General features: G+C 38.4%; 1 non-coding gene across 1 annotated transcript; it reads left to right on the top strand.

Annotated features, from left to right (window-relative positions):
* The first annotated feature begins 20,438 nt into the window (after window positions 1–20,438).
* LOC110897437 lies at window positions 20,439–22,562 on the top strand. Its single transcript, XR_004882305.1, has 2 exons — window positions 20,439–20,627; window positions 21,062–22,562. It is a non-coding gene; the product is annotated as an uncharacterized LOC110897437 (transcript).
* The last annotated feature ends 3,101 nt before the right edge of the window (window positions 22,563–25,663 follow it).

The following is a 25,663-nucleotide window of genomic DNA, read 5'->3' as shown; positions in this document are numbered from 1 at the left end:
TTTTTAATTTATATACCATTTTTCTTTAAAACAAAATAAAAAAACATTCAATAAATAATTAAAAGATTACAAACTACTTAAAAAAACTACAAAGTTACTTAAAAAACAACCAACTTAAAAACAAAAATAAAAACCTACTAAAAAATACATATATTATGCTTGGATTTTTGCCTTACGAGCCTCTAAAATTACTCGGTCCGCCTCCAGTAGGTTGGAAAAATCTTTCTCGAGAAACTTCATATCTTTCTCGATTTGTTTCTCCATTTTATGTCCATGCTCCTTTTCTTTGATCGAGAGAAGCCGGTTGAGTCTATCATCGAACTTGTCCAACATTGATGGGCCATCCGATGGCGTTGAAGAGGAGCTGTCTTGTGCTCATGTTGCTGCCTTACTTCTATCTCTACCCTTTAGTCGTGGCAGCTCTTGCGATTCCTCAAAATTCAATTCATCCAACTCACCCGTTCGTGGGTCTCTTCGGTATCGTTCTTCTTGCTCGTTGTTTGCTAAATTACCCCAAAATGGATTGTTGCGGTCCCACGCGCTTTGATTGTTGGGAAACATTGTGTGAGTATGATAAAGTTTATAAAATTTATGGAGAATAGATAGAGAATAGATATGGTTTGAGTAAAATACGTAGGATATATATAGTGTGAAATTTTAAAATTAATAGTTAATTTTTTTTATAATGTTACCGTTGTCAACGTACGGTAACGTGATGGGGGCCACAAAATTCGAGTCGTTGGTGCTCGTTAGTGTGTTGGCGAAGTATCAATGGCGCCTGAAAAATGGGATAGGGGGCACCAAAGCACACTATCGAGGCTGAAGTGGCCAGGGGCGGTATACCACACCCTTTAACCTCAAATCTCCTCCTTCTCACTCATTATATGTATTCCTTACCGACGTATTGGGTCTTAAATTACTAACTATTTACACATAATTAATAATTTGACACCCTATTTTACGTAACTTACTTTTACTACTTTACAACGTAACGTGTGACATATTATTATACTTTTTTTTATCAATGCGTAACTACATTAATGCCTAAATTACTTTTACAACTTTGTATTGATGTCTAGATTATTTTTATGACTTCACATTGATGTCTAGATTGTTTTTAAACTTTACATTGCAACGAGCGAGACGTACTCTTTTTTTTATCTATGTCTAATGACGTTAATTGTGACATATGTGCCTCCACGGCCATCAAACAAATACCAAATCAATGAAATATTGTGTTTCAATCTTGGTATTTGTATAAATATGTGTATCGTTTGCACATATCAATTTTGTTCGATTTCGAGCTCTAAATCGCTTTCTGGAAAGTTATACGCGAACTGATGCGTAAACGTAATCAGTTTAACGCGACAAACACTCCGAAACAGTGAAATAGACTTAACATACCTTAAATAACCTTTACATAACTTAGAAATAAGTTGTGGAGGGTTTGGTGTGTCGAAATCAAGTTTATTAGCTTACAGGGACTAATTTTGACAAACTGCGAAAGTATGCCGATTGTTACTGTAACGAACATTCCGGAATATGATCATAAGTTAAAAATGCCCTAAATATCTTTTACATAGCTTAGAAATAGGCTTTGAGGTGTTTGGTGTGCAAAAATAAACTTATTTGATCAACAGGGACTAAAAGCGTCAAAAAGTGCATAAGTTTGCATTTTCGCGCATATCTTACATTCTGAATATATCCAGACATCCAAAAATTTATGTAATCATTAAAATATTTTATTTTAGTGATTGGCATGATAAAATTCCATTCGTCGCGTAATTTGGATCGTTTTTGTGTTCGTTACGATTTCCGTCGTAATTAATCGAACAACGCAACCGTACGACCAAACGAACCGACATCCGAGATATTTTTGAGCACATTCCAAGTTCCCTATACTTTAGCTTTATTTTAGAGCCTTGAAATGGGGTTAAAGGGGCTTAAAAGTGCCAAAAATCAAGTTTTACAAGTGGAGGGACCATTTTTGAAATTTCTGGCAGATACATTGAACTTGGTCCATTTTTGAGGTTTTGATGGTTTTAACCCAAGGTTTTGCACTCTATGGGCTGGAATTTGATGGTTTTAAGTATTCCCGTGGTTTTGAAAACCATGTGCCCAAGTGGAGGGCCAAGATCAAGGCACGAAATGCGAGAATCGATCCTAACGGTTCTCCGAAATCTATAAATACCCAAGCTCCCATTCCATTTTCCTCACACCTCGATCTAATTTTATGCTCTAAGTTGAAGCTTTATGCTTCATACCTGAGCATTTAGATCAAGTTCTTCCTAGCTTGGACCCGTTGTAAGTTTCTTTCGTGCTTTTATGCGTTTTTAAGCGTAAAAGTCAAACAGTGTTTGACTTTCTGCTTTGACCAGCCTTTGGTTAACACGAAGTTCGTTTGAACTTCGCAACGTGAGGGTAATCACGATGGTTATAGTCCCTACTGACCATACCTACTGATTACCACGTTGATTAGGTGTAGTGACGAGTCATAGTTTCGGCCAAAATACGTGCCTATGCGTATTTTGTAACCAAACTATTCTTGGGTATCAAAACCGTTTGTTTTGATATCAAACTTGTTTTCTAACTTCGTTAAACATGTCTTAACATGTTTAACTCGTCACTTTAGGTTTAGTGCTTATATAGGGTCGTAAGATAAGCGGTCTAAACAACCGCTTAGACTTTCGAACCCGACCCATTTGGTCGATCATTAGGTTCCGATCAAACATGTTTTGTGACCATAGTTGTATAGGGAATAACCTTCCGAGGTTATACCTTATGGTCACTACGTTTAGTTAGTTGTATGATAGGTAATTTATATGCCTTAGGAAAATGACCAAAATGCCCTTTTTACGCATAAATTCATTTTAAGCATATGTAACCTAAATTTTCAATCTAAACTGATTAGGTAACATTATTAGACAGGTTAAGGCATATAATACTTGTCATAGGACTAGTTAGGCGGTCCGAACACGTTTTATGCGAACGACGCGTTAAAGTAGCGTAAGCTACCTAAACGGGTCGTAATGGGTCGTAAGCACTTAGGTTAGGTTTTGATTTAGCATGTAGGCTTTGTTAAACCATATGATATGAGTTCCAATACTCATTTGGTTTACGAAACCTCATCCTATCCGATCTTCCGATTTAGGTCCGGTTTATTTACGTAGTACTTATATTAGGTGCCGATTGATTTCCGTGATCCCTCTAGCTTTGCTTGGTTGTTACTCAAGACTTCTAAGCATTCTTAAGTGAGTACATAGTTCCCCTATTTTACTGTTTTCAAATATTTTGGGGTGATTCATATGTGTTAAATGATTTCGATGTTTTTAACGATGATTTAGAAAATGATTAAAATGGTTTATATTAAAATTAATAACGATTTCGATAATGTGGATAAACTTGTTGGTTGTAATTACATAACGAATAACATTCATTAGTTTTGGCCGAACCGACCAGTATTAGGTTATGGTACCATAGGATCTGAAAAATCCCGTTATCAGACTGCACCAATGGTCATGTGTGGGTTAGGTGGGTAACGACTGAATCTGTGATTGTTAATTTACCCTTTGGTGGTTTATTAATGCGAGTTTCGAGATACTCGAGTCACGAAGGTTTGGATGTTATTAGCGAGACGACCAAAAGTAGTTTTCACAATTTAAAACGAGAATGATTTAAACGACTAACGAGATTTTTTAACGAATTAAACGATTTGGGTAAACGATTGGTTTTGGTTAGTGTTTAGATAACGGGATGGGTGTAATGTGATGAAAACATGGTAGATACGCCGCTGGTACTTCTTATATATAAGTGTTTTCATCATATTACATACTGTGGCGTTATTTAGTTCACTTGGGTAAACGATTTTGAAACGATGTCACACAATGATGTTTTCTGAATAATATAAACCATACGAGTTTTATTAATGAGTTTTTACGAGATGTTTTACAATTTGATTTAATAAAATAAATGTTTTGGGTTAAGAATCATGGCTACGAGATTTTATAAATTATAACCAACTTGATTTGAGTTGGTTAATTATGTCGCAATACTATACTTTTCAAAACAAGGTTTTTTAATTGGGTATTGCAACATGTAAACTAGCCATGAATCCGACACTCTCAAAAACCTATGTGCTCGCCAGCATTTCTTTGCTGACTTTGTTTTTACATATGTTTTAGGTGTTGTTGAATGATGTTGATTGTTAGGATGCATGCTCGTATAGGACTGGACGAGGCCTTAGTGACTTAATAACAATGATAGACTATGTTTAGCTTGTTTATTTAAGTTTCAAGACAATGTAAATGGTTAATCTTTAAATAAAACGAAACTTCAAATTTCCGTCTGTTATGAAACAATGATTTTGTTACAACACTCCCCGACGATTCCGCCACGATTTGTTGTTTTACATGGTCGGGGTGTGTTAATGTCACGAACATAACGTGCGTAACAAAGTAAAGAAACGCGTAATGTCACGTACGGACACAACACGTTTGTAACACCCCCAAAATACCACCTGCGGAAACCCCCGCGAGGCGTGTTACACATCAGAGTCTGAGCCACCAATCACATTGAACCAATAGAAAGTACTTAATAAAACATGTTATCAAACCAATAATGTCGAGTAGCGGAAGCATATAATAAATTGTTTTGTAATCGTTTCATAATAATTCAAAACCAAAGTGTCAATACTAGCAATCTCATAGCTTCGATCCATGACAACTCCAGCACTCCCAGATAGCAAGTCCACGCTCCACAGTTAACGACCTACAAGCATGCAACAAGTGTGTCAGACTACGCTGGTGAGTTCAAGGTATTGCGTACGTGTGAAGTTACCGGGTATTAGTTAAGTCAACTCGTTGTATGTTTCTGATATCGTTGTTAATTCGTTTGTTGTACCGTATGCAGCGTCAATGATGGGAATGCCTAACTCCAATGCCCCACAGGCATTGGTAAAGTCAAGGTATCAAACAACCATGACCAACTGTAGGAGGTCTTATATCCGCGTTACAAGTTGTCCCAGTAATTAGTTCACGCCCGTCCTTACGGCCCGGTGTGAGGGTGCCAAACCTAATAGCGCTATCAACTAATTACCCCATTGCCTTACAGGCAATCCGGTAAATGATTGTTTCTATGTTTCAGTTGTTTACCCCAAGTTTTCCTTCCAAATGTTTATCAGATGTCCCAAACCACCGGGACGCATGCTTGAGAAAATGCAATGAACTCACCTGGGGTTGCTCGGTATGATTCACACAGTTCAATTAAGTTAATAAGCAATCAACCACGTCCTACCAAAGTTATCATACCAATCAGATTCGCATTCAAGTATTGCACGTAAGTTCCACACGTATAATAACAGGCTGTGCAAGTATTCAACATGGTATTCCACGTAACCAATCACATAAACAAGCATCACGTAAACAGACAATGTCCAAGTGTTCAGCCCAATCTGTTGGGCTCGTATTTGTGCAGGCCCAACAACAGCATGTACGATTACATGGTCTCGAGTCGCAACAAGGAAAGGTCCCGAGTCGCAACCAGCGATCTCGAGTCGCAACCAAAGGCGGTTACGAGTCGCAACGGGACTCGCAACTGGGGTCTCGGCTTGTCATGGTCCGGTTACGAGTCGCAACAGGACTCGCAACCGTGGTTTCGGTTCATGCTGTTCGTGTCGGTGTGTGTGTTGGTTTCGACTCGCAACCGTGTGTGGTTTCGAGTCGCAATGGGAGATCCCGACTCGCAACCTCCTGTCGTAACCGGATGTGTAACTGATTTCCTGATTTACAGCTCATAATTTCCGTAACTGATTATGCACAAATTTGGCAATTCAATCATGATCAATTAACAGTTTTTCAATAGCATTCATACGGATCAAACAACAGTTTTTAATCAAGATTCATGCATGTTCATACTATCATCATCAAGAACAGTGGATCGGATCATGTGACAATCGATTTCATAAACTATCAAGCAACCTAAATCATGTTCCCAAATCATAACATCACAACCGGTTAACAAACATCATATCCGATTAGATACAAACATGGCCGATTCATGAACATTAACAGTTAACATCCTAATCAAAACATATTATCATGCAACAATACTCATAAGATCTTTCATATAACAACCAATTCCTCAACAATATTCAAACCAACAATAAACATAGCAATCACTAACCGAATTAAAGAAGAGACAAGAATGATCCTCGGTTGTAGGGTGTGGGTGTGTCGCCGGGTTCCAAGTAGCCGAGAGGGAGAGAGAGTTCTTGAGGGTTGGTGTGTGTTTGTGTTGTTGTAACAATGAGAGAACAAAACTTTCCCCTAAGTGTTTACATGTTTAAGAAAGGTGGGCCGACCCCCACTTGGGCCGTCCCCACGGTTTCGAGTCCAACCACATGGACCGAATTAGTTGTGTAGGCAAGTGGGTTGGAGTTTGGTCCGTTTATATCCGATGCACAATGTCACAAAAATCATAATCACATAACATTCAAGTTCACACAATCAGTTCAAATATTCACATAAGGTTCAAGCGAGTCATACTAGGTTAGGTTCAAAATACGAGTTGTCACAGTATCCCCAACTAAAAGGAAATTTCGTCCCGAAATTTGGTACGCACTCACTAACGTAAGCTATACAGGTTAAAGCTAGGTAGGTTACATCGTTTGCTGGTTTTCCTGGGGTGTCACATCCTCCCCAACTTGAATGGGAATTTCGTCCCGAAATTCGCTAGTTGCCTCAACTCTAGGTTCACTAGGTTCTGCCTGATCTGTGGGAAACAAATGTGGATACTTAAGTTTCATCTGGTCCTCGCGTTCCCACGTGAACTCTGGACCCCGTCTCGAGTTCCAACGAACTCTGACAATCGGTATGCGGCTGTGCTTACGAACTTTGACTTCCCGATCCATGATTTCAATTGGTTCTTCGACAAACTGCAATTTGTCGTCTATCTTTAGCTCTTGGAATGGTACTACTAGTGTTTCGTCAACCAAACACTTCTTTAGCTGTGATACATGAAATACATCATGGACATTACCCAACTCAGCAGGTAATTCCAACCTGTAGGCCACCTTTCCAATCCGTTCTAAAATTTTGAAGGGTCCTACATAACGAGGGTTTAGTTTGCCGCGTTTCCCAAAACGCACCACACCCTTCCAGGGTGAAACCTTTAGCATAACGCGGTCATTAACTTCGAATTCCAACGGCTTACTACGCTTGTCAGCGTAACTTTTCTGACGATCGCGAGCTGCGGCCATACGGTTTCTGATCTGCACGATGCTTTCTGATGCTTCAAGGACAAACTCAGGTCCTGTGATCTGACTATCTCCCACCTCATGCCAACAGAGAGGTGAACGACATTTCCGTCCGTACAGTGCTTCGAACGGAGCTGCCTTAATACTTGAATGGTAGCTGTTGTTGTAGGAGAATTCTATCAACGGTAGGTGTTTCTCCCATCCTTTTCCAAAGTCGAGTACGCATGCTCGAAGCATGTCTTCAAGTGTTTGGATGGTGCGCTCGCTTTGACCATCCGTCTGCGGGTGATAAGCGGTACTCATGTCGAGTTGGGAACCAAACGATTTATGCATAGACTGCCATAACTCTGAAGTGAAACGCGGATCACGGTCTGAAATGATAGAAGTTGGCACTCCATGCCTAGCAACCACTTCCTTGAGATACACTGCTGCCAGCTGAGAAAACTTGTCCGTTTCCTTGATTGCTAGGAAGTGTGCTGATTTCGTGAGGCGATCAACAATCACCCAAATAGTGTCATTCCCAGCCTGAGTTCTTGGTAGTCCTGTCACGAAATCCATAGCGATCTGTTCCCACTTCCATGTGGGTATCTCTGGTTGCTGTAGTAGACCTGAGGGCTTTTGATGTTCTGCTTTGACTTTAGCACAAGTCAAACATTTGCTGACGTAGGTTGCTATATGAGCCTTCATGCTGGGCCACCAGTAAGTAGTTTTCAGGTCGTGGTACATCTTATCTGATCCAGGATGTACGGAGTAACGTGACTTATGTGCCTCTTCCATTACAAGTTCCCGTAAGTTGCCAAAGAGTGGGACCCAAATGCGTCCAGTCACGTAGTAAGCGCCGTCTCCCTTTTGTTCCAGTCGCTGTCTCGAGCCACGTAAAGCTTCAGCTCGAACATTCTCTGGTTTCAACGCTTCCAACTGAGCGTCTCGTATCTGGGAAGGGAGGTTGGACTGAATCGTTAGTTGTAACGCTCGCGCACGCCTAGGTGCATTATCCTTTCTGCTGAGGGCGTCAGCTACAACGTTCGCCTTGCCCGGATGATACTTGATGGCACATTCATAATCGTTCAATAACTCCACCCATCGTCGTTGTCGCATATTTAACTCTTTCTGGTCGAAGATGTGCTGGAGACTCCTATGGTCGGTGTAGATGGTGCATTTGGTACCGTACAGATAGTGTCTCCAAATCTTCAACGCAAACACCACCGCTCCTAGCTCCAAGTCGTGTGTCGTGTAGTTCTTCTCGTGCACCTTCAGTTGTCGAGAAGCATAAGCGATCACCTTCTCGCGTTGCATCAACACGCAACCGAGACCCTGAATTGACGCGTCACAATAAACCACAAAATCTTCGGTGCCCTCTGGCAAAGACAAGATCGGTGCACTGCAAAGTTTCTGTTTTAACATCTGGAAGGCCTCTTCCTGCTTCGTTCCCCACGAGTACGCCGTGTGCTTCTGTGTCAGTGAGGTGAGAGGTTGCGCGATTTTCGAGAAGTCTTTAATAAACCTTCGATAGTATCCGGCGAGACCAAGAAATTGACGTACCTCAGACGGAGTCTTTGGTGCCGCCCAATTCTTAACTGCATCCACCTTCGCAGGGTCCACATGTATCCCTTTCTCGTTAATAACGTGCCCAAGGAAATGCACTTCCCGAATCCAAAAGTCGCACTTAGAAAACTTTGCATACAGTTGTTCCCTCCTCAAGAGTTCCAAGATGAGACGTAGGTGACGCTCGTGATCTTCCTTGTTCTTGGAGTAGACCAAGATGTCGTCGATAAACACTATAACAAACTCGTCGAGATATGGCTTGCACACGCGGTTCATAAGATCCATGAAAACTGCTGGTGCATTGGTCAATCCAAACGGCATGACCAAAAACTCATAGTGCCCGTAGCGCGTTCGAAAGGCTGTCTTGGGAACATCCTCTTCCCTAACCCTTACCTGGTGATAACCCGACCTTAAGTCGATCTTTGAATAGAAACTCGACCCTTGCAACTGGTCGAACAAGTCGTCGATACGTGGTAACGGATAGCGGTTCTTAATGGTCACCTTGTTGAGCTCTCGATAGTCGATACACATACGGAATGACCCGTCTTTCTTCTTTACGAACAAAACTGGGGCTCCCCAAGGCGAAGAACTGGGTCGAATAAAGCCCCTGTCCAACAACTCCTGCAGTTGATTAGACAGTTCCTGTAACTCTCCTGGTGCTAACCGGTAAGGAGCTCGAGCAATTGGAGCTGCTCCCGGTGCAAGATCAATCTGAAATTCTACCTGACGGTGAGGAGGTAACCCTGGTAGCTCCTCTGGAAATATATCAGCGAATTCTCGCACCACTGGTAAATCCTCAATCTTACTCTCTTCAGACTGAGCGTTGGTAACTAATGCTAACAGTGCAGGATACCCCTTTTGTAGATACTGTTGTGCACGCATGGCCGTGATAATCCCAACCATCGTCCCACTACGATGTCCTTGAACTAACAGTGACTCTCCATCAGGGAGAGGAATACGCACAATCTTCTCCTTACATAGAATTTCTGCCTGGTGCTTAGACAACCAATCCATGCCTACCACTATGTCAAAACTACCGAGCGTAACGGGAAGGAGGTCAATATCAAACACCTGACCCACGAGATCTAGTTTGCACCCAAAAAGGACGTTCGAGGCTTCTATCGTCTTACCATCTGCTAGTTCTACTACTTGTTTAACCTCTAAGGGTGTTGGGGTTATCCCTAATCGTTGACTAAACTCTAGGGACACGTAACTCCAATCGGCACCCGAATCAAATAATACAGAAGCAATACGATCGTTAACAGGAAACGTACCAGTTACAACGTTGCCGTCATTCCTGGCATCCCCTGCTCCAAGCTGAAACACTCTGCCCCGAGCACCATTACCCCCGTTGTTGCCGTTATTGTTGTTGTTTCCAGCATTGTTGTTATTCGGGCGGTTGTTGTTGTCGTTGGCGTTCTGGTTTAACTGAGGACAATCCCGTTTAAAGTGGCCCTCATCCCCGCATTGAAAGCACCCCTTCCTGAAACCCTGGTTCTGCTGGGGTGGTTGTCCCTGTTGTCTCTGATTCTGCTGGTTCTGTTGCTGCTGGTGCCTGGGCTGTGAAGCCCTGCAATCCTTGGCCTCATGGCCCACTTTACCACACCTGCGACACGTGCGACTACATGGCCCGAAATGATGGTAGCCACACTTATTACACTGAGGTTTCTTTCCTGCATACGAGCCCTGACTTTGACCACTTCCCTGGCCTTGATTGACAGACGACGACTGGCTGATGTTGCGGTTGCTGTTGTCTGGCCTTTTCTGATTTTGGCCAGCACTGGATGCCTTGTCATAATCACTCCACTTCCGCTTGTTATCATTAGCAGACGCAGTGGCAGTGGGTGTAGCAGCAGCAGTGGCTGAAATGCGCGGAGGTAACGATCCGCTCTCCACCTCTTGATCCACAATCTTGTGAGTCAGACGAACGATCTGTGTCAAATCATTGAGATGGGCTGCAGTGACCAAGCTCTTCACACGCGGAGGTAACCCTCTAATGAATAACTCAATTCTCCTAGGCATAGGCCGGGACAAGTTTGGGCACATGTCGGCCAGTTCGTATTGTCGCTTCACATACGCTTCAACTTCCGACCCAACCATCTTCAAGTTGTAATACTCGTTTTCCAGTTTCTCGATTTCATCCCGAGGACAGTACTCCTCCCTGATCAGTTCTTTAAAATCTTCCCAAGTTGTGGCATTCGCTGCCTCAATGCCCAACAACTGCACTTGGGCGTTCCATCGTGTTAGGGCACCATCAGCCAAGGTACCCGCAGCATATTTCACCCTGTCCCCGACGGGACAGTTACAGATAGCAAACACGGATTCTGCTTTTTCGAACCATCTTAGGAGTCCCACAGCCCCTTCAGTCCCGGTGAAGGTCTGTGGCTTGCAGTCCATAAACATTTTGAAGGTACACACAGGCTGGTTAGGTTGGGGTTGCGCTTGTTGACCTAAATAACGGGAGGAAACACATTATAGGAATGAAATGACGTGTATGTGGTATAAGAATAAGGAGTACTTGGTACATTCCGTACCAGCTTGATAGGCTGCTAGAGCCTCAGCCACGCGGGTATTGATTAGGTCAGTCAACTCAGCCTGAGTCATGTTGATGTTGCCACGTCCGTGTCCTCGTCCACTCATGTTTCTATAGTTGGGAATAAACCGATTTAGAAATCGAAACAAGATGAAAGTCCGGTGTCATACAGATATCTATATACTACCAAGTTTGCATATAGTAAGGCAGAACCCTTCTCACGCTCGATAAGCCTCACTGGGACTTGCATGCACCCCGCGTTATTATTAAGTGTGCACCCATAATAATAAGGCAATTTGCATGTTCATCTCAGAGCCTCTTAGCTTGCGCTCGAAGTTTCCCCCGTTCAAATAACACAACAGCTGATATCATAGTTCTATGGTTCACATGAGTCGAAGAGTAGTGTCACACTATCAAGTCACTATGGTGTTTAATGTATCAGTTCATATACGTTGTGGGTGTGTGACTGCTAAGCAAGTAATGTATAAAGTGAGAGAGAAGCGAACCTTGCAATCTGGTGCTGAGTGTCATGATCGATTGTCGAAGTTGTTCGGTTATAGTCTGGTTTTACAAAACGTTTTAAAACCTAGTTCACTATAACCAGTGGCTCTGATACCAAACTGTAACACCCCCAAAATACCACCTGCGGAAACCCCCGCGAGGCGTGTTACACATCAGAGTCTGAGCCACCAATCACATTGAACCAATAGAAAGTACTTAATAAAACATGTTATCAAACCAATAATGTCGAGTAGCGGAAGCATATAATAAATTGTTTTGTAATCGTTTCATAATAATTCAAAACCAAAGTGTCAATACTAGCAATCTCATAGCTTCGATCCATGACAACTCCAGCACTCCCAGATAGCAAGTCCACGCTCCACAGTTAACGACCTACAAGCATGCAACAAGTGTGTCAGACTACGCTGGTGAGTTCAAGGTATTGCGTACGTGTGAAGTTACCGGGTATTAGTTAAGTCAACTCGTTGTATGTTTCTGATATCGTTGTTAATTCGTTTGTTGTACCGTATGCAGCGTCAATGATGGGAATGCCTAACTCCAATGCCCCACAGGCATTGGTAAAGTCAAGGTATCAAACAACCATGACCAACTGTAGGAGGTCTTATATCCGCGTTACAAGTTGTCCCAGTAATTAGTTCACGCCCGTCCTTACGGCCCGGTGTGAGGGTGCCAAACCTAATAGCGCTATCAACTAATTACCCCATTGCCTTACAGGCAATCCGGTAAATGATTGTTTCTATGTTTCAGTTGTTTACCCCAAGTTTTCCTTCCAAATGTTTATCAGATGTCCCAAACCACCGGGACGCATGCTTGAGAAAATGCAATGAACTCACCTGGGGTTGCTCGGTATGATTCACACAGTTCAATTAAGTTAATAAGCAATCAACCACGTCCTACCAAAGTTATCATACCAATCAGATTCGCATTCAAGTATTGCACGTAAGTTCCACACGTATAATAACAGGCTGTGCAAGTATTCAACATGGTATTCCACGTAACCAATCACATAAACAAGCATCACGTAAACAGACAATGTCCAAGTGTTCAGCCCAATCTGTTGGGCTCGTATTTGTGCAGGCCCAACAACAGCATGTACGATTACATGGTCTCGAGTCGCAACAAGGAAAGGTCCCGAGTCGCAACCAGCGATCTCGAGTCGCAACCAAAGGCGGTTACGAGTCGCAACGGGACTCGCAACTGGGGTCTCGGCTTGTCATGGTCCGGTTACGAGTCGCAACAGGACTCGCAACCGTGGTTTCGGTTCATGCTGTTCGTGTCGGTGTGTGTGTTGGTTTCGACTCGCAACCGTGTGTGGTTTCGAGTCGCAATGGGAGATCCCGACTCGCAACCTCCTGTCGTAACCGGATGTGTAACTGATTTCCTGATTTACAGCTCATAATTTCCGTAACTGATTATGCACAAATTTGGCAATTCAATCATGATCAATTAACAGTTTTTCAATAGCATTCATACGGATCAAACAACAGTTTTTAATCAAGATTCATGCATGTTCATACTATCATCATCAAGAACAGTGGATCGGATCATGTGACAATCGATTTCATAAACTATCAAGCAACCTAAATCATGTTCCCAAATCATAACATCACAACCGGTTAACAAACATCATATCCGATTAGATACAAACATGGCCGATTCATGAACATTAACAGTTAACATCCTAATCAAAACATATTATCATGCAACAATACTCATAAGATCTTTCATATAACAACCAATTCCTCAACAATATTCAAACCAACAATAAACATAGCAATCACTAACCGAATTAAAGAAGAGACAAGAATGATCCTCGGTTGTAGGGTGTGGGTGTGTCGCCGGGTTCCAAGTAGCCGAGAGGGAGAGAGAGTTCTTGAGGGTTGGTGTGTGTTTGTGTTGTTGTAACAATGAGAGAACAAAACTTTCCCCTAAGTGTTTACATGTTTAAGAAAGGTGGGCCGACCCCCACTTGGGCCGTCCCCACGGTTTCGAGTCCAACCACATGGACCGAATTAGTTGTGTAGGCAAGTGGGTTGGAGTTTGGTCCGTTTATATCCGATGCACAATGTCACAAAAATCATAATCACATAACATTCAAGTTCACACAATCAGTTCAAATATTCACATAAGGTTCAAGCGAGTCATACTAGGTTAGGTTCAAAATACGAGTTGTCACAACGTTAATCTAATAATCCTACAATGTAACAACGATGCTTATAATAGGTTAGGCCGAGTAAAATCTATACGTCAAAACACCAGTTTTCATATGGTTAAACGCATCACATAACGTCCCGCCATCTATAAACAACAAAGACGTCGCCGCCGCAACACGCGGCCCGTAGCTACAATCTAGTTCTACCTTATAAATTAAATAAACCTACCTTTTTATTTATCACCATATTTTGATTTGATTTACCAACCAAAATTAACTTGAATTGAGCAAATTATTAACTAATTTATCTTTCCCAATAATTGAACTATTTGTAATCGAAACCAACTAGTTATGAAAATCAAAACACTACTTGTAGATTTGAATTTTATGCATAATCAAATCTAACCGACTTATGATCACCCTTAATTTTTACCCTTCCGGCCGGTTGATTTGGTTACTTTATCGAGTAAAGGTGTTTTGGTTGAGTTTGCCGCTAGTTTATTTTGATATATCTTTTGAGTGAGTTTAGATCTTAGTACGTAAGGACTTTGAATATAGTGAGGGTTTTTGTTCGTCCAATTTTCATGTTTTCAGACTCCCTTTTGTTTGATTTTTTGCAACTTGAAAAACTGGCCATTAAGGCGATTGGTCTCTGGAATTGTATTGTGTTGGACTTTTTGGTCGATAATACGTGAATGACTTGTTTGCACATCTTCAAGTTAAATTGGCATTTGGGTACCCATACTTCTTGCGAAATTTTACAATTTTTTTTTGTCATTTATAATTTATATCAAAACTATTACTTTTTATTTATTATTAATTCATAAAATGAGTAAAGAACAAAACAATTATCAATCTGAGGGGGAAATTACAAATCTATTATACAGCAAAACCATTCAATCGAACTCAAAATCATATAGAAACCCAACAATAAAATCAAATTCAGATAAGTAAAGCTCAAAATCGAAGAACAAACCTAAACATGAAAAGTAGAAACAGAAAAAGAGCACAACGTAAATCCGACAAACTCCGATCATCTACGTCACCGGGTTCGGAGAGGTAGCAAAGAAGAAGATGGAACGGCACCTTAAGTGTTACTTTTGTCAGATTGAAAAAGAGATACAGAAGCAAAAAGGTTAGGGTTTGTAAGATGAAACTGGGGTGGAAAGCAAAATGGGAAATGGAAAGAGGGATTGAACCGGCGCCTTTTGTGTGGAAACAGGCTAAACCAACCACTTTACCAAATAACCAAAAGTATGAAATTTATAAATAAAACATGTATATATACAATAACAAAATGGAGCAGTTACTATTCATATTTACTATTCATTGACTTCAGAGATACAGAAGCAAAAAGGTTAGGGTTTGTAAGATGAAACTGGGGTGGAAAGCAAAATGGGAAATGGAAAGAGGGATTGAACCGGCGCCTTTTGTGTGGAAACAGGCTAAACCAACCACTTTACCAAATAACCAAAAGTATGAAATTTATAAATAAAACATGTATATATACAATAACAAAATGGAGCAGTTACTATTCATATTTACTATTCATTGACTTCACTTTTTAATATATGTATAATTTACTATTCATTGACTTCACTTTTTAATATATGTATAATGATCATTTATTATTATCCTAACGATTCATTTAACACGAAAAAACATTTTATACCAGTCATATGTCACTACATTTAACCCTTCCAATCAACCCTAAAACAAATCAATCCTCATACAAAATTTACTTTCACAATGGATCAATGACACTTTGTCTAGGTTTCGATCCTCACAATCCACATAGTACGTTTTCTTTAATAATAATACGGGTGTGTAAAATAGTGTTAAGGTGTGTAAAATGATGTATCTCTTTATGAGGTTAAGTGTTAGAGTAATGAAGTCCTATGAGAGACGATTATATAGAATTAGAAGTAAATGATATTGTTGTTAATAGTAACAACAACAATAATGATATTACCATATATTAATATTGTTATTAGTAGGAAAAAATGTGAAGGTAAGTGTCATTATAAAGCTCTTGTGCATTGAGGAGTGGATTAGCCGTAGAAATAGCAATTAATCGTTGGTGTTTCAAGGTCAATCTATTTACTTATGTAGATAATATTTTTCCATATTCACTAATAAATCGACTAATTAAACCCACGTTTTTATAATCAATTCGATCCCCCAATTGGATAGTTGGGCTAAAATTTTGGTTTGAGTCGTTTAATTTCGGTTAATAGCCAAAATCAAACTTAGGCTAAAACTTTTAGTTAAAAATACATGAAACTAATGGTATGATCATACATATAGTTCAATACTATGTTTGTCCATGGAGTTTGTGCATCACCTGGAGGAGGGTTTGAAGGTGGAGCACGGTAAATTGTTGAAGGAAAAAAAAAGGGTTTGCCGCTTGACGGTATGAAGGTGGAGCACGGTAGACTGCTCGAGGAAAACTTGATCGGCACTTGAGGGTTTAAGGTCTGACTGCTTCGATTGTAAACGGATAACCACAACCCATTTCCAGTAGCTAAGGGTATTTTGAGTCAAATGTGAATTAAGAAGTGCAAATGTGGGTTTAGGTTTGTTCACGAGCCGAGCTAGGGCAAAACTCGGGCTCGGCTCGGATTTGAAACCAAGCTGGAAATCTAAGCTTGGGCTCGACTTGGTTTTAAACCGAGCTGGCTCGGTTCGTCTTGGTTTGGCTCGATTTTCAAAAGAAAAATTAATACATGGCTTTCAAAATTCAGTAATCTAAAGTATAATTCAATATTTCAAAAAAAACATATCCAAAATAAGCTCAACCTAATACGTTACAAGCCAAAATCAAGTTGAACAACACAAAATACGTTCTTAATTTAAACGAAAGACAATATAAGTTCATTAGCATGATAATAAACCTTTAAATGCGGTATAGATATCAAATTACACTCATAATCACATGTAAATAGTAATCAGTTTTTGTGATATATTATAATGTTTTTAAAAATAAAATATATTAAAAGTAAAAAAATCTGAGCTAAGCTGAGCCGAGCTGGTATGCGAACCAAACCGAGCTGATCCGAGCTCGACTAACTTTCTAACCGAGTAGAGCCGGGTCGGCTCACTTTCAAACCGAGCTACATCGAGCGAGCTTTTTCTGTGCTAAATTCGAACGAGCTCCAAGTCGCGATCTTTTTGAACAGCCCCAGTGGGTTGGAAGACGAAATGAATTTGTAGTTGTTGGAAATTTAAATAATTTATTTTTTTTATTTTTTTAATAATTAGTTTAAAATAAAGGAACAAATTTGAATTAAATTGAAATTTAATAATTGAAATTATTTTTATTTTTTTAATAATTGAAAAAGTTGGCAACGATTGAAGTCAGCTTTAAATCACGCCTTGCTAGTTAAAGAGTTATCTACTTAAAACTCTTTTATATATAACACAGACTTGACACTTTAACGAGCATAGCAACCTTACTATTTAACATTGTTATTAATAACGAAAAAAAATATGAGAAAGATAAGTTGTCATTATGGAGCAAATGTTATTTTTGGGCTTATGTCGAAGAAATGGAGATAAATCTTGAATATTAAAGATGAAACATGTTGGGGGCAAATAAAAAAATATATGGTTAATGTCGGTTAGTGGTGGACATTATATATGGGCATGTTAAGTATATTACAACAATAATAAAAAAAAATGAAGCTAAGAACAATACAATACGTATATACATGATCTTGAAATTTCACCCAGATGCTACCATCGATAATTTAACGAAAGATGTGATAAAAAAATAAAATACATCTTCGATTTGAACAGTTAGAATTAGCTGTTTATTAGTTTTATCATAAATTAATGATGAGATGTTTAGAAAAAAACGTTACAAGACTCATGAACAACGCCCAATTCTCTCGACCAATGGGAGTGGTGAATTCCCCTCAATCAAGTGGCGAGGGTTCAACCAAGGGAAGAACGGAACTTGGCTGCAACCAATGAGGAGGAGCAGGGGCGGATTTAGAGCCTTTTTACGGGTTCCCGGAACCCAGTCGATTTGGAAAAAAACGTTTTTTTTTAGTGTAAACCTTGTATGATTTGGAAAAAAACGTTTTTTTTAGTGTAAACCTTGTATGATTTGGAAAAAAACGTTTTTTTGTAGTGTAAACCTTGTATGATTTGGAAAAAAGAACCCAGTAAAAAAACTGGCTGGATCCGCCACTAGAGGAGCCTTGGGATACCGAGGCGATGGTAGCCCAGGTCCATTTTAAAAGAAGGGAATTGTGAATTTTTATTTATAAGTTTTTTTTCTTTTTTAAAGAATTTAATTGAATACCAATGTAAAATCACATCTTATATTCAACAATGGTGGTTTGAGTTAATTCAACATACTTTCACATTCTCAATATGTCTTTAAGTCGAGTCCCATCAAAACCTGATCAATGACAATTAGGGTAAGATAAATACCAAATGAGATTAATTAAAATGATGATGATTCACATAATTTAACCATCCATTTTAATTTTTAAATAACTCCAGTAGATATGGTTTTCAGTAATTTAGTAGAATAGTTATTATACCTTACAACACATCATCATTGCGTACACATAAATAGAAGTAAAAGAAAATATATGATAAAAAGTGTTAGTTCATGAACCTACGTTAGTTCAATGCATTCGTTGTGTAGATTGATTCTCAATAACGTTCTTCAAAGTAATTATTAGAAAACGAGACAACAGTCACACCAATCGTTAAAAAAGAAATACGAAATGACTAAAGATACCATAAAACATGACATAAGTTAATAGCATGATATCACTTTAATATTAGGATCTCTTGCATAGGTGTCATGTTATTATGAGTTAATTCACCTTATTGGATCAATTATTAAACTTGGGCTGACTTGGTGGGCTCCCGTGGACCGAAAAACAAAAACAAATGGTGGATTACATTATTCGGTTTTCTTTGGGCTGAATTAGCAAGGCTCAAATGAGTAATTGAAAATGGGGTGAAGCTTGGATTAAGAGGACGAAAAAGCAGGTCAGTAAGGAGGTTCCATAGACGTCATTCACTCATTCCACCCTAGAGAAATCAAATAATGTAATCCTACATAATTTCAAAAACATTTTGTTATTGTTTGGATGATAATTATTTTAAGCATTTAAACGATTGTTAATTATGTTTAAGCATTTAAAAGATTGATAATCATAGTCATATGCATTGATTTGTAGTCATTTTGGTGTGTGATTGATTATGCATTCATTCATAAGACGGTTTATAATACCCCACCTGACAGTGTCCAGTACACCCTAGTTAGTTTAGTTATAAATAAGGCAGTTGGTGCGGAGGTCATTAATCATGTTATAGGTCAGTGGTAGGATTAATTTAAGTTATGTGTGTGTAGTCGATTAAACTTTGTCACCAATTAGGTCTTGCAACTAAGGAACCAAACTACCTGCAATATCCGAGAGGGTCACTCACTTAGTGCCCCCCCCCCCCCGACCCTAACTTTCATATCATTAACATTTACTCTGTTTAAAAAACTGACCATTATTCATAACATAATATATCACCTTTCAACGTTATATTTAAAAATTTATAACTGTCTTTATCACTTATAAGGTCAACTCGTAGGTCGTAGGCCAAATGCCACTTCCGAACACATGTTTTTATATTTACTTTTAGTTATTAGATTTTCATAAATTTGATTAATCATACGGATTGAAAAAAGTATACTTGGTTAAAAACGATTATTAATTGTTAGAGTTTAGGGTTTGGACCAATCAATATTATTGTATTTATTTCGTATAAAACTATCATAAAAGTTATAGAATTAATAAAATAATAATTATTTCTAGTAGGAGCGTTCAACCAAAAGTTTCAAGCTCCTAATCTAAAAACGTCAAACTTCTTCAACCAAATAAGACTTTTTATTGAGTAGAAACTTTTTCTTAAAAACTTAAAGGTAGAAGCTCCTAAAACTTTTTATTGCGTTAGAAACTATAACTCAACTGGTATTGCAAGGAAAGTGAAGATTTGGGCCGAAGTCCGAAGACCACAAAGTCTCAAGTTTGAATCTGATTCCAACCCGTAGTGAGTCTTTGGACGACAGGTTTTTAGGAGATTGTGAACATTTTAAGGGCATGTTTGGCTAAGCTTTTCAAAACAACTTATTGGCTTATTGACTTATCAAAAAGCCAATAAGTTGTTTTTGTGTTTGGCTAAGCCAAAAGTCCTTTTAGAAATGACTTTTTGCAAAGAAGAAAAAGGAGGTTTCAAGAAGTCACAATATTGTGACTTTTTTGCCAGCTTTTAACTTTTCAAACTACAAATTACCAATATACCCCTTCTTTACCCCCTTATATCTAAAAGAATGACAATTTTAGTCATTTTACATCAATAAGCTAATCCAAACACTTTTTTTAAAAACTATTTTTCAAAAAGTTAATAACCTTAGCCAAACATGCCCTAGGTCACCTTTTCCTGGTGCTTGTATTCGTGTGGCTGCTCTCACATTTTGGAGGAAAGTTTATGAAGAAAGTTTAGTCGACTTTGTTGTTCTCTATTGCTCGATTCAGTTGATTAATCTCTACTATCTTTGCGTTTTACATTCAATCCGGTGGCGATCTGTATCTAAATCTCCTTCTTCTGTAAGTATCCTCATCATCGTTTCAGTTAATTTCGTTTTCAGTTTCAGATTATCTGGGGTTAAATTTTAGGATAATCTGTAGGTTATTATTGCTCGATTCACTTGTTCAATCTGTATTACTGTTCTGTAATCATCGTTTTAGTTTCAGATTTCTAGGGTTCGTGACTGCCAAAACTGTAGCTTCTTTAGATTAAATTCGTCAGTTAATACATGTCAATTCTTGTTTGAATATCTTAAGTTATATGATTCGTGTTCTGAAAATTAGTTATGAAGGTTTTTTTTTTTTTTTTATATATATATATATCAAATTGTTAATTCAAGTTAGATATCCAAATTAGGGCTTCTTCTTCTGCTGCTGCTGCTGTGTAATTATATTTCGTAGTAAATCTATATCCTGATTATATTATATGATTTGTGGATTTTGTTTCTCTTCAGGTGTCATATTTTACGTTTGGGGAGGGAACTTTCAGTTGTGAAATTTCAAAATCAAAGTCGAAATGTCTGACAACTTACCATTCGAACTCCAAGAGGAAATCATGAAAAGGCTTCCTGTGAGATCGTTGATTCAATTCCGGTCGGTATCCAAATCATGGAAGTCTCTAATCAGCAGCTCACGTTTTGTTGTTGATTATAGCGGCCAACAGCAACATCTGTTTGTAATGCATGAAGATGATTCGGATGATTTTAATCAGCAATGTGTTTCAATTGTTGATGATCATACTTTCCCCCACCAGAGGGTTTCTGTGACTATTCCCCCGTTGGTTAAGAATCTCAAAGATCCTAGCATAGTGGGCGGCTCTCATGGCTTGTTGTGTTTGTATGATTTTGATCTCGATGCAAAGGAAATGGAAATGGCTGTTCTTTGGAATCCTTCGATTAGGAAAGCAGTTGCTGTTGTTCTGCCTAATATGCCAGATAATAAGATATACCGAACCGTTTTAGGTTTTGGGGGTTTGTTGTCAGACTAATGACCCTAAGATAATCAAGATTAATCATATAAAGCAGTGGAAGGATGTGGGAAGTATAAATTGCATCCCTTCACAAGTTGAGGTGTTCACATTAAGCACAGGGGCATGGAGAAGTTCATATAGCAGCAATCTCCCTCGTAAATCAATTATATGGTTCCGTGATCAGGTAGTTATAGATGGGATTCATTATTGGCTTGCTACCGATCGTACAAGTGATGTTAGTCTTTATGACCTGATTATATCATTTGATATCACAAACGAAGAGTTTAAAGAAGTAATCCTCCCGGATAGTTTATCACGCAATTTTGACCAGCATGTCATGTCTAATCTAAAGAACTCTCTTGTTATGCTTGAATTCAATCGAAGGCGAACGCTTTACAATGTATGGATGATGGAGGATGGTGTTTCTAAATCATTTACAAAGCTATTTACAATTTGTCCACCAGATGTAGAACAGATTTATGTACTGGAATTTAGGAAGAGTGGTGAACCTGTAATTCAAGTAAGACAACTTGGTGGAGCGCCGGATGGTTTATTATCACTTGCTGTTTATGAACCCGACTCAAAACACATCAACGATCTTGGGATTGATGGTTTTCATGAGGTGAAAGCCTACACGGAAACACTACTTTTGCTTGATAAGCCAAATTTCTTTATTTATGAAAACACAACTCCTGCTTTTGAAGCATAAACGCAAGGTATAAACCTTTGGAAACGCTGATTTCTGGTACTCTGTATTTGGTATGCCTTTCAATCACTCCATGTTTCAGGAGCTGAATTTCATTTCATCAAGGTTGTAGTTTAAATTCAGTCAACCGCAGGTCTATAACTAGAATTTGGGTAGTGTTTGGTATGTAGGATGAAATGATTATGGCCGAATAAAAGTATTTGAAGGCTGAATGTTGTATGTTGTCATCTGGTTATGTTATAACCTTTGCATACATTTATTGCTTGTTCTTTTATTGTTCTGATTTGACCCACCTTGAAAAGAGTGGTTTTGGACTTTTGGTTTACATGGTAGATTAAGAATTATTAATATTATCTTTTTATTCAAATGCATACGATATGGTATTTTGTAATATAAATTTTTTCATGAAATTATTGCAACTGTTATCTCAGTAGTTTTTTTTTTTTTTTTTTTTTTTTTTTTTTTTTTTTTTTTTTTTTTTTTTTTGAACGGTTAACGGTTCACTCCCCTTAAGAAATCCGCCCGCACTGCGGGTTCGAATCCCAGGCCCCCCCTAAGGTCCAGCCGCACTGGAATTACCCAATATTGGTACCAGAGTGGACTCGAACCTGCACCCCTCCAGAAGAAACCCCCAAGGGGGAAAACTCCTGACCTCCTCCCAACCACTTGGGCTGGGGATCATTGGCAGTAGTTGAATACATAAATTCACTATATGGACTAATACATAGCAAGTTGAATACATGTCAGGTTGTTTAGTTTATGATCATGATAAGGTTAAGTATATTTTCACACGTTTGACCCGTTTCATTTTAAGTTGCTATTTTTGACCCGTTTAATATAGTGAATTATTAATATTAAAAAAATCAAATGGGTTAAAATATAAGGAATCAAATTTAAACGGGTCAACATATAACAATTATAAATGGAACGGATCCAAATATAGGAACTGAAAAATGAAACGGGTCAGATGGGTTCAACGAGAAGATATTGTGGTGCGGATAACTTTCCACCGGATGTCCTAAATGACCAAACTACCGCATTAATGTTAACAGGAAGTAGTATGAAACATACATGAAGATATATTATAATAATTACTTGTATGATTTTGTTGGACTAGTTGTACCTGTTGGTATTAATTCACTTGCCCTGTACATGAATTAAACAAACAACTAATTACATAAAACATGAGAAGAAAAAATAGGAAACCACAACAAAGTAGAAATCCACACCCCAGAAGAAAAAATGGGCAGCGTACAGTTGTGTTTCTTTGAGAATAAATAGGTGGATTTTGTTATAAAATGTGTTTTTTACAGGGCAGACATAAGCCTTTGTTATAAAATGTGTTTCTTATATAACTATCCTATAATTTATATGCAGCCTGTGGTGTAAGTAAACTTAGTTTTTCTTTTAAACGGCAAACAATCTTACGTGTAAACCCACCCTGATCATATGGTTGTTTTGATGCACACCCTATATCACTATATCAGAGATTGGTTGGTCTTGAGGAGAGAGAGAGTGAGTGTGTCTGGATAATGAGTATTGGTTGGTATAGTTATTAATGAAGGGGGTGAACCACTACACCATTTTGCCTAGTGAAATGGCCTTGATGACGTGAACAACACGTGGCAGAAAATGGCGCTTCACTTGGTTCTAAAATCTCTAAATCATGTTCTTCTCTTCTTTTAAATCAAATAATCAACAGCCAATACTCAAACCACAGTCAAAAATCTCTAAACCCGCAATGGTTTTGGAGTTTTCCAAGCCTAGAGTGAGTTCTTTATTTAACCCTTGACCTTTTTTATCATGCTGATTATATTAAAATCTTTATATCCGTTTGTATATTCGATTGCATATATGGGAAATTACCGGTCATACATTAACCTTATGCATTGTAGTGAGAGGAAACACCATCAACGGTGAATGCCGTGTAATTCTACTCCAATTGATTGTTTCATTTTCTGCTTTAGAGTTGAATTTGTGAGGTCTTAAATTTGTTCTTGTTTCTTTTTCATATTTGTTACAGGGGAAGTCCAAAAATTTATTGGATAAAAGGCTATTTGGTTGGATATTAAGTTATGATGTTAGTTAATGTACACATATTTGCCTTTCCTTCCTGCTGGTCATTTTAACATTATGTTCATGTTCAATTTATTAATCAAATCAGGTGAGTTATAATTCATGTTCAACAAAAAGACCATTCATATCTCCTCCCCCTCTTTTAACGTTATTTTCACAAAATTAGTAAAATAACGTAAAATTAGTGCACTTTCACTTTTACCCCCCGAGCACCCACACATATATACATTATATGCGCATACATTATAATTCTTGTTGTAAGGATCCCAAATAAATTCATCACCTTCACCACCAATTGATAATCAGTGCTCTGATGTTGTCACTGGTGCTACACATTTTTATTGAAGAACAAATATTTTTCTGAACATGTGGAATATGAGGATGAGGAAGGAGATATGAATGGTCTTTTTGTTGATTTGTTCCCAAATATCTTTAAGGTTGTTGCAAGATGCAAGACACTACTGTTAGTTGGAAGTGGAAGTGGAAAGGACATCCGGACACCAGTTGAGGTTGAGGTCGATGAACGAATTGTGACACCCCGCCCAATCTGACGTATTACTATAACAGTAGTTAGATCGCAAACATAATTCCTTTAATAATAAAAACATTTACATTTTTACAATAATTCAAACGTATACATATAAAAACATCATTAATCTTGTTTAAAGAAAAATCATTGAATCTCGAATCTCTTGAGTTTATCCCCGAGTCCTGCCGAATAAACTTTTAGCCTAACGTACGTAAAAACACCTACGCCTGAGTAGAACAATTTTACTCAGTGGGACAACAACTACACAATATACTATATTTAACAATATTAAAATAAATAATTCTTATGCACATTCGGTGAATTAGATTCGCTGCGTCACATTTGTTAGTTCACATTCGTTAAGTCACATAATCATATTCGATGAGTCATATATTCACATTCGTTTGTGTCACATAATCACATTCATGACATAATCACATTCGTTGAGTAACATAAACAATCACATTCGCTGAGTCAGATAATCATATCCGCGAGTCACATAATCGTATTCGGTGCGTCACATGTATAATATAAATAATAACATTACATCTATATAATTAACATCATATAATTTCAACAATAACAATATCACACAATGACAAATTTAGACTAGTGAAAACCAAAATCCGTACGCTTAAGTTATAGAGTTTGCACCTTAATCACAAACACCATAAATGTAATAGGCCGTATACAACTATGCTTGATTTCGGTCTAAATGTTGCAAGTTAACACGTTGCAACGTTGTGTGTGTGGTTGAACACTTTTACGTCTATTTT

Source organism: Helianthus annuus, chromosome 15, assembly GCF_002127325.2.
Source record: "Helianthus annuus cultivar XRQ/B chromosome 15, HanXRQr2.0-SUNRISE, whole genome shotgun sequence".
Lineage (NCBI taxonomy): Eukaryota > Viridiplantae > Streptophyta > Magnoliopsida > Asterales > Asteraceae > Helianthus > Helianthus annuus.
Note: the sequence above shows the minus strand (reverse complement) of the source record. Positions and strands in the feature narration are given on the sequence as shown.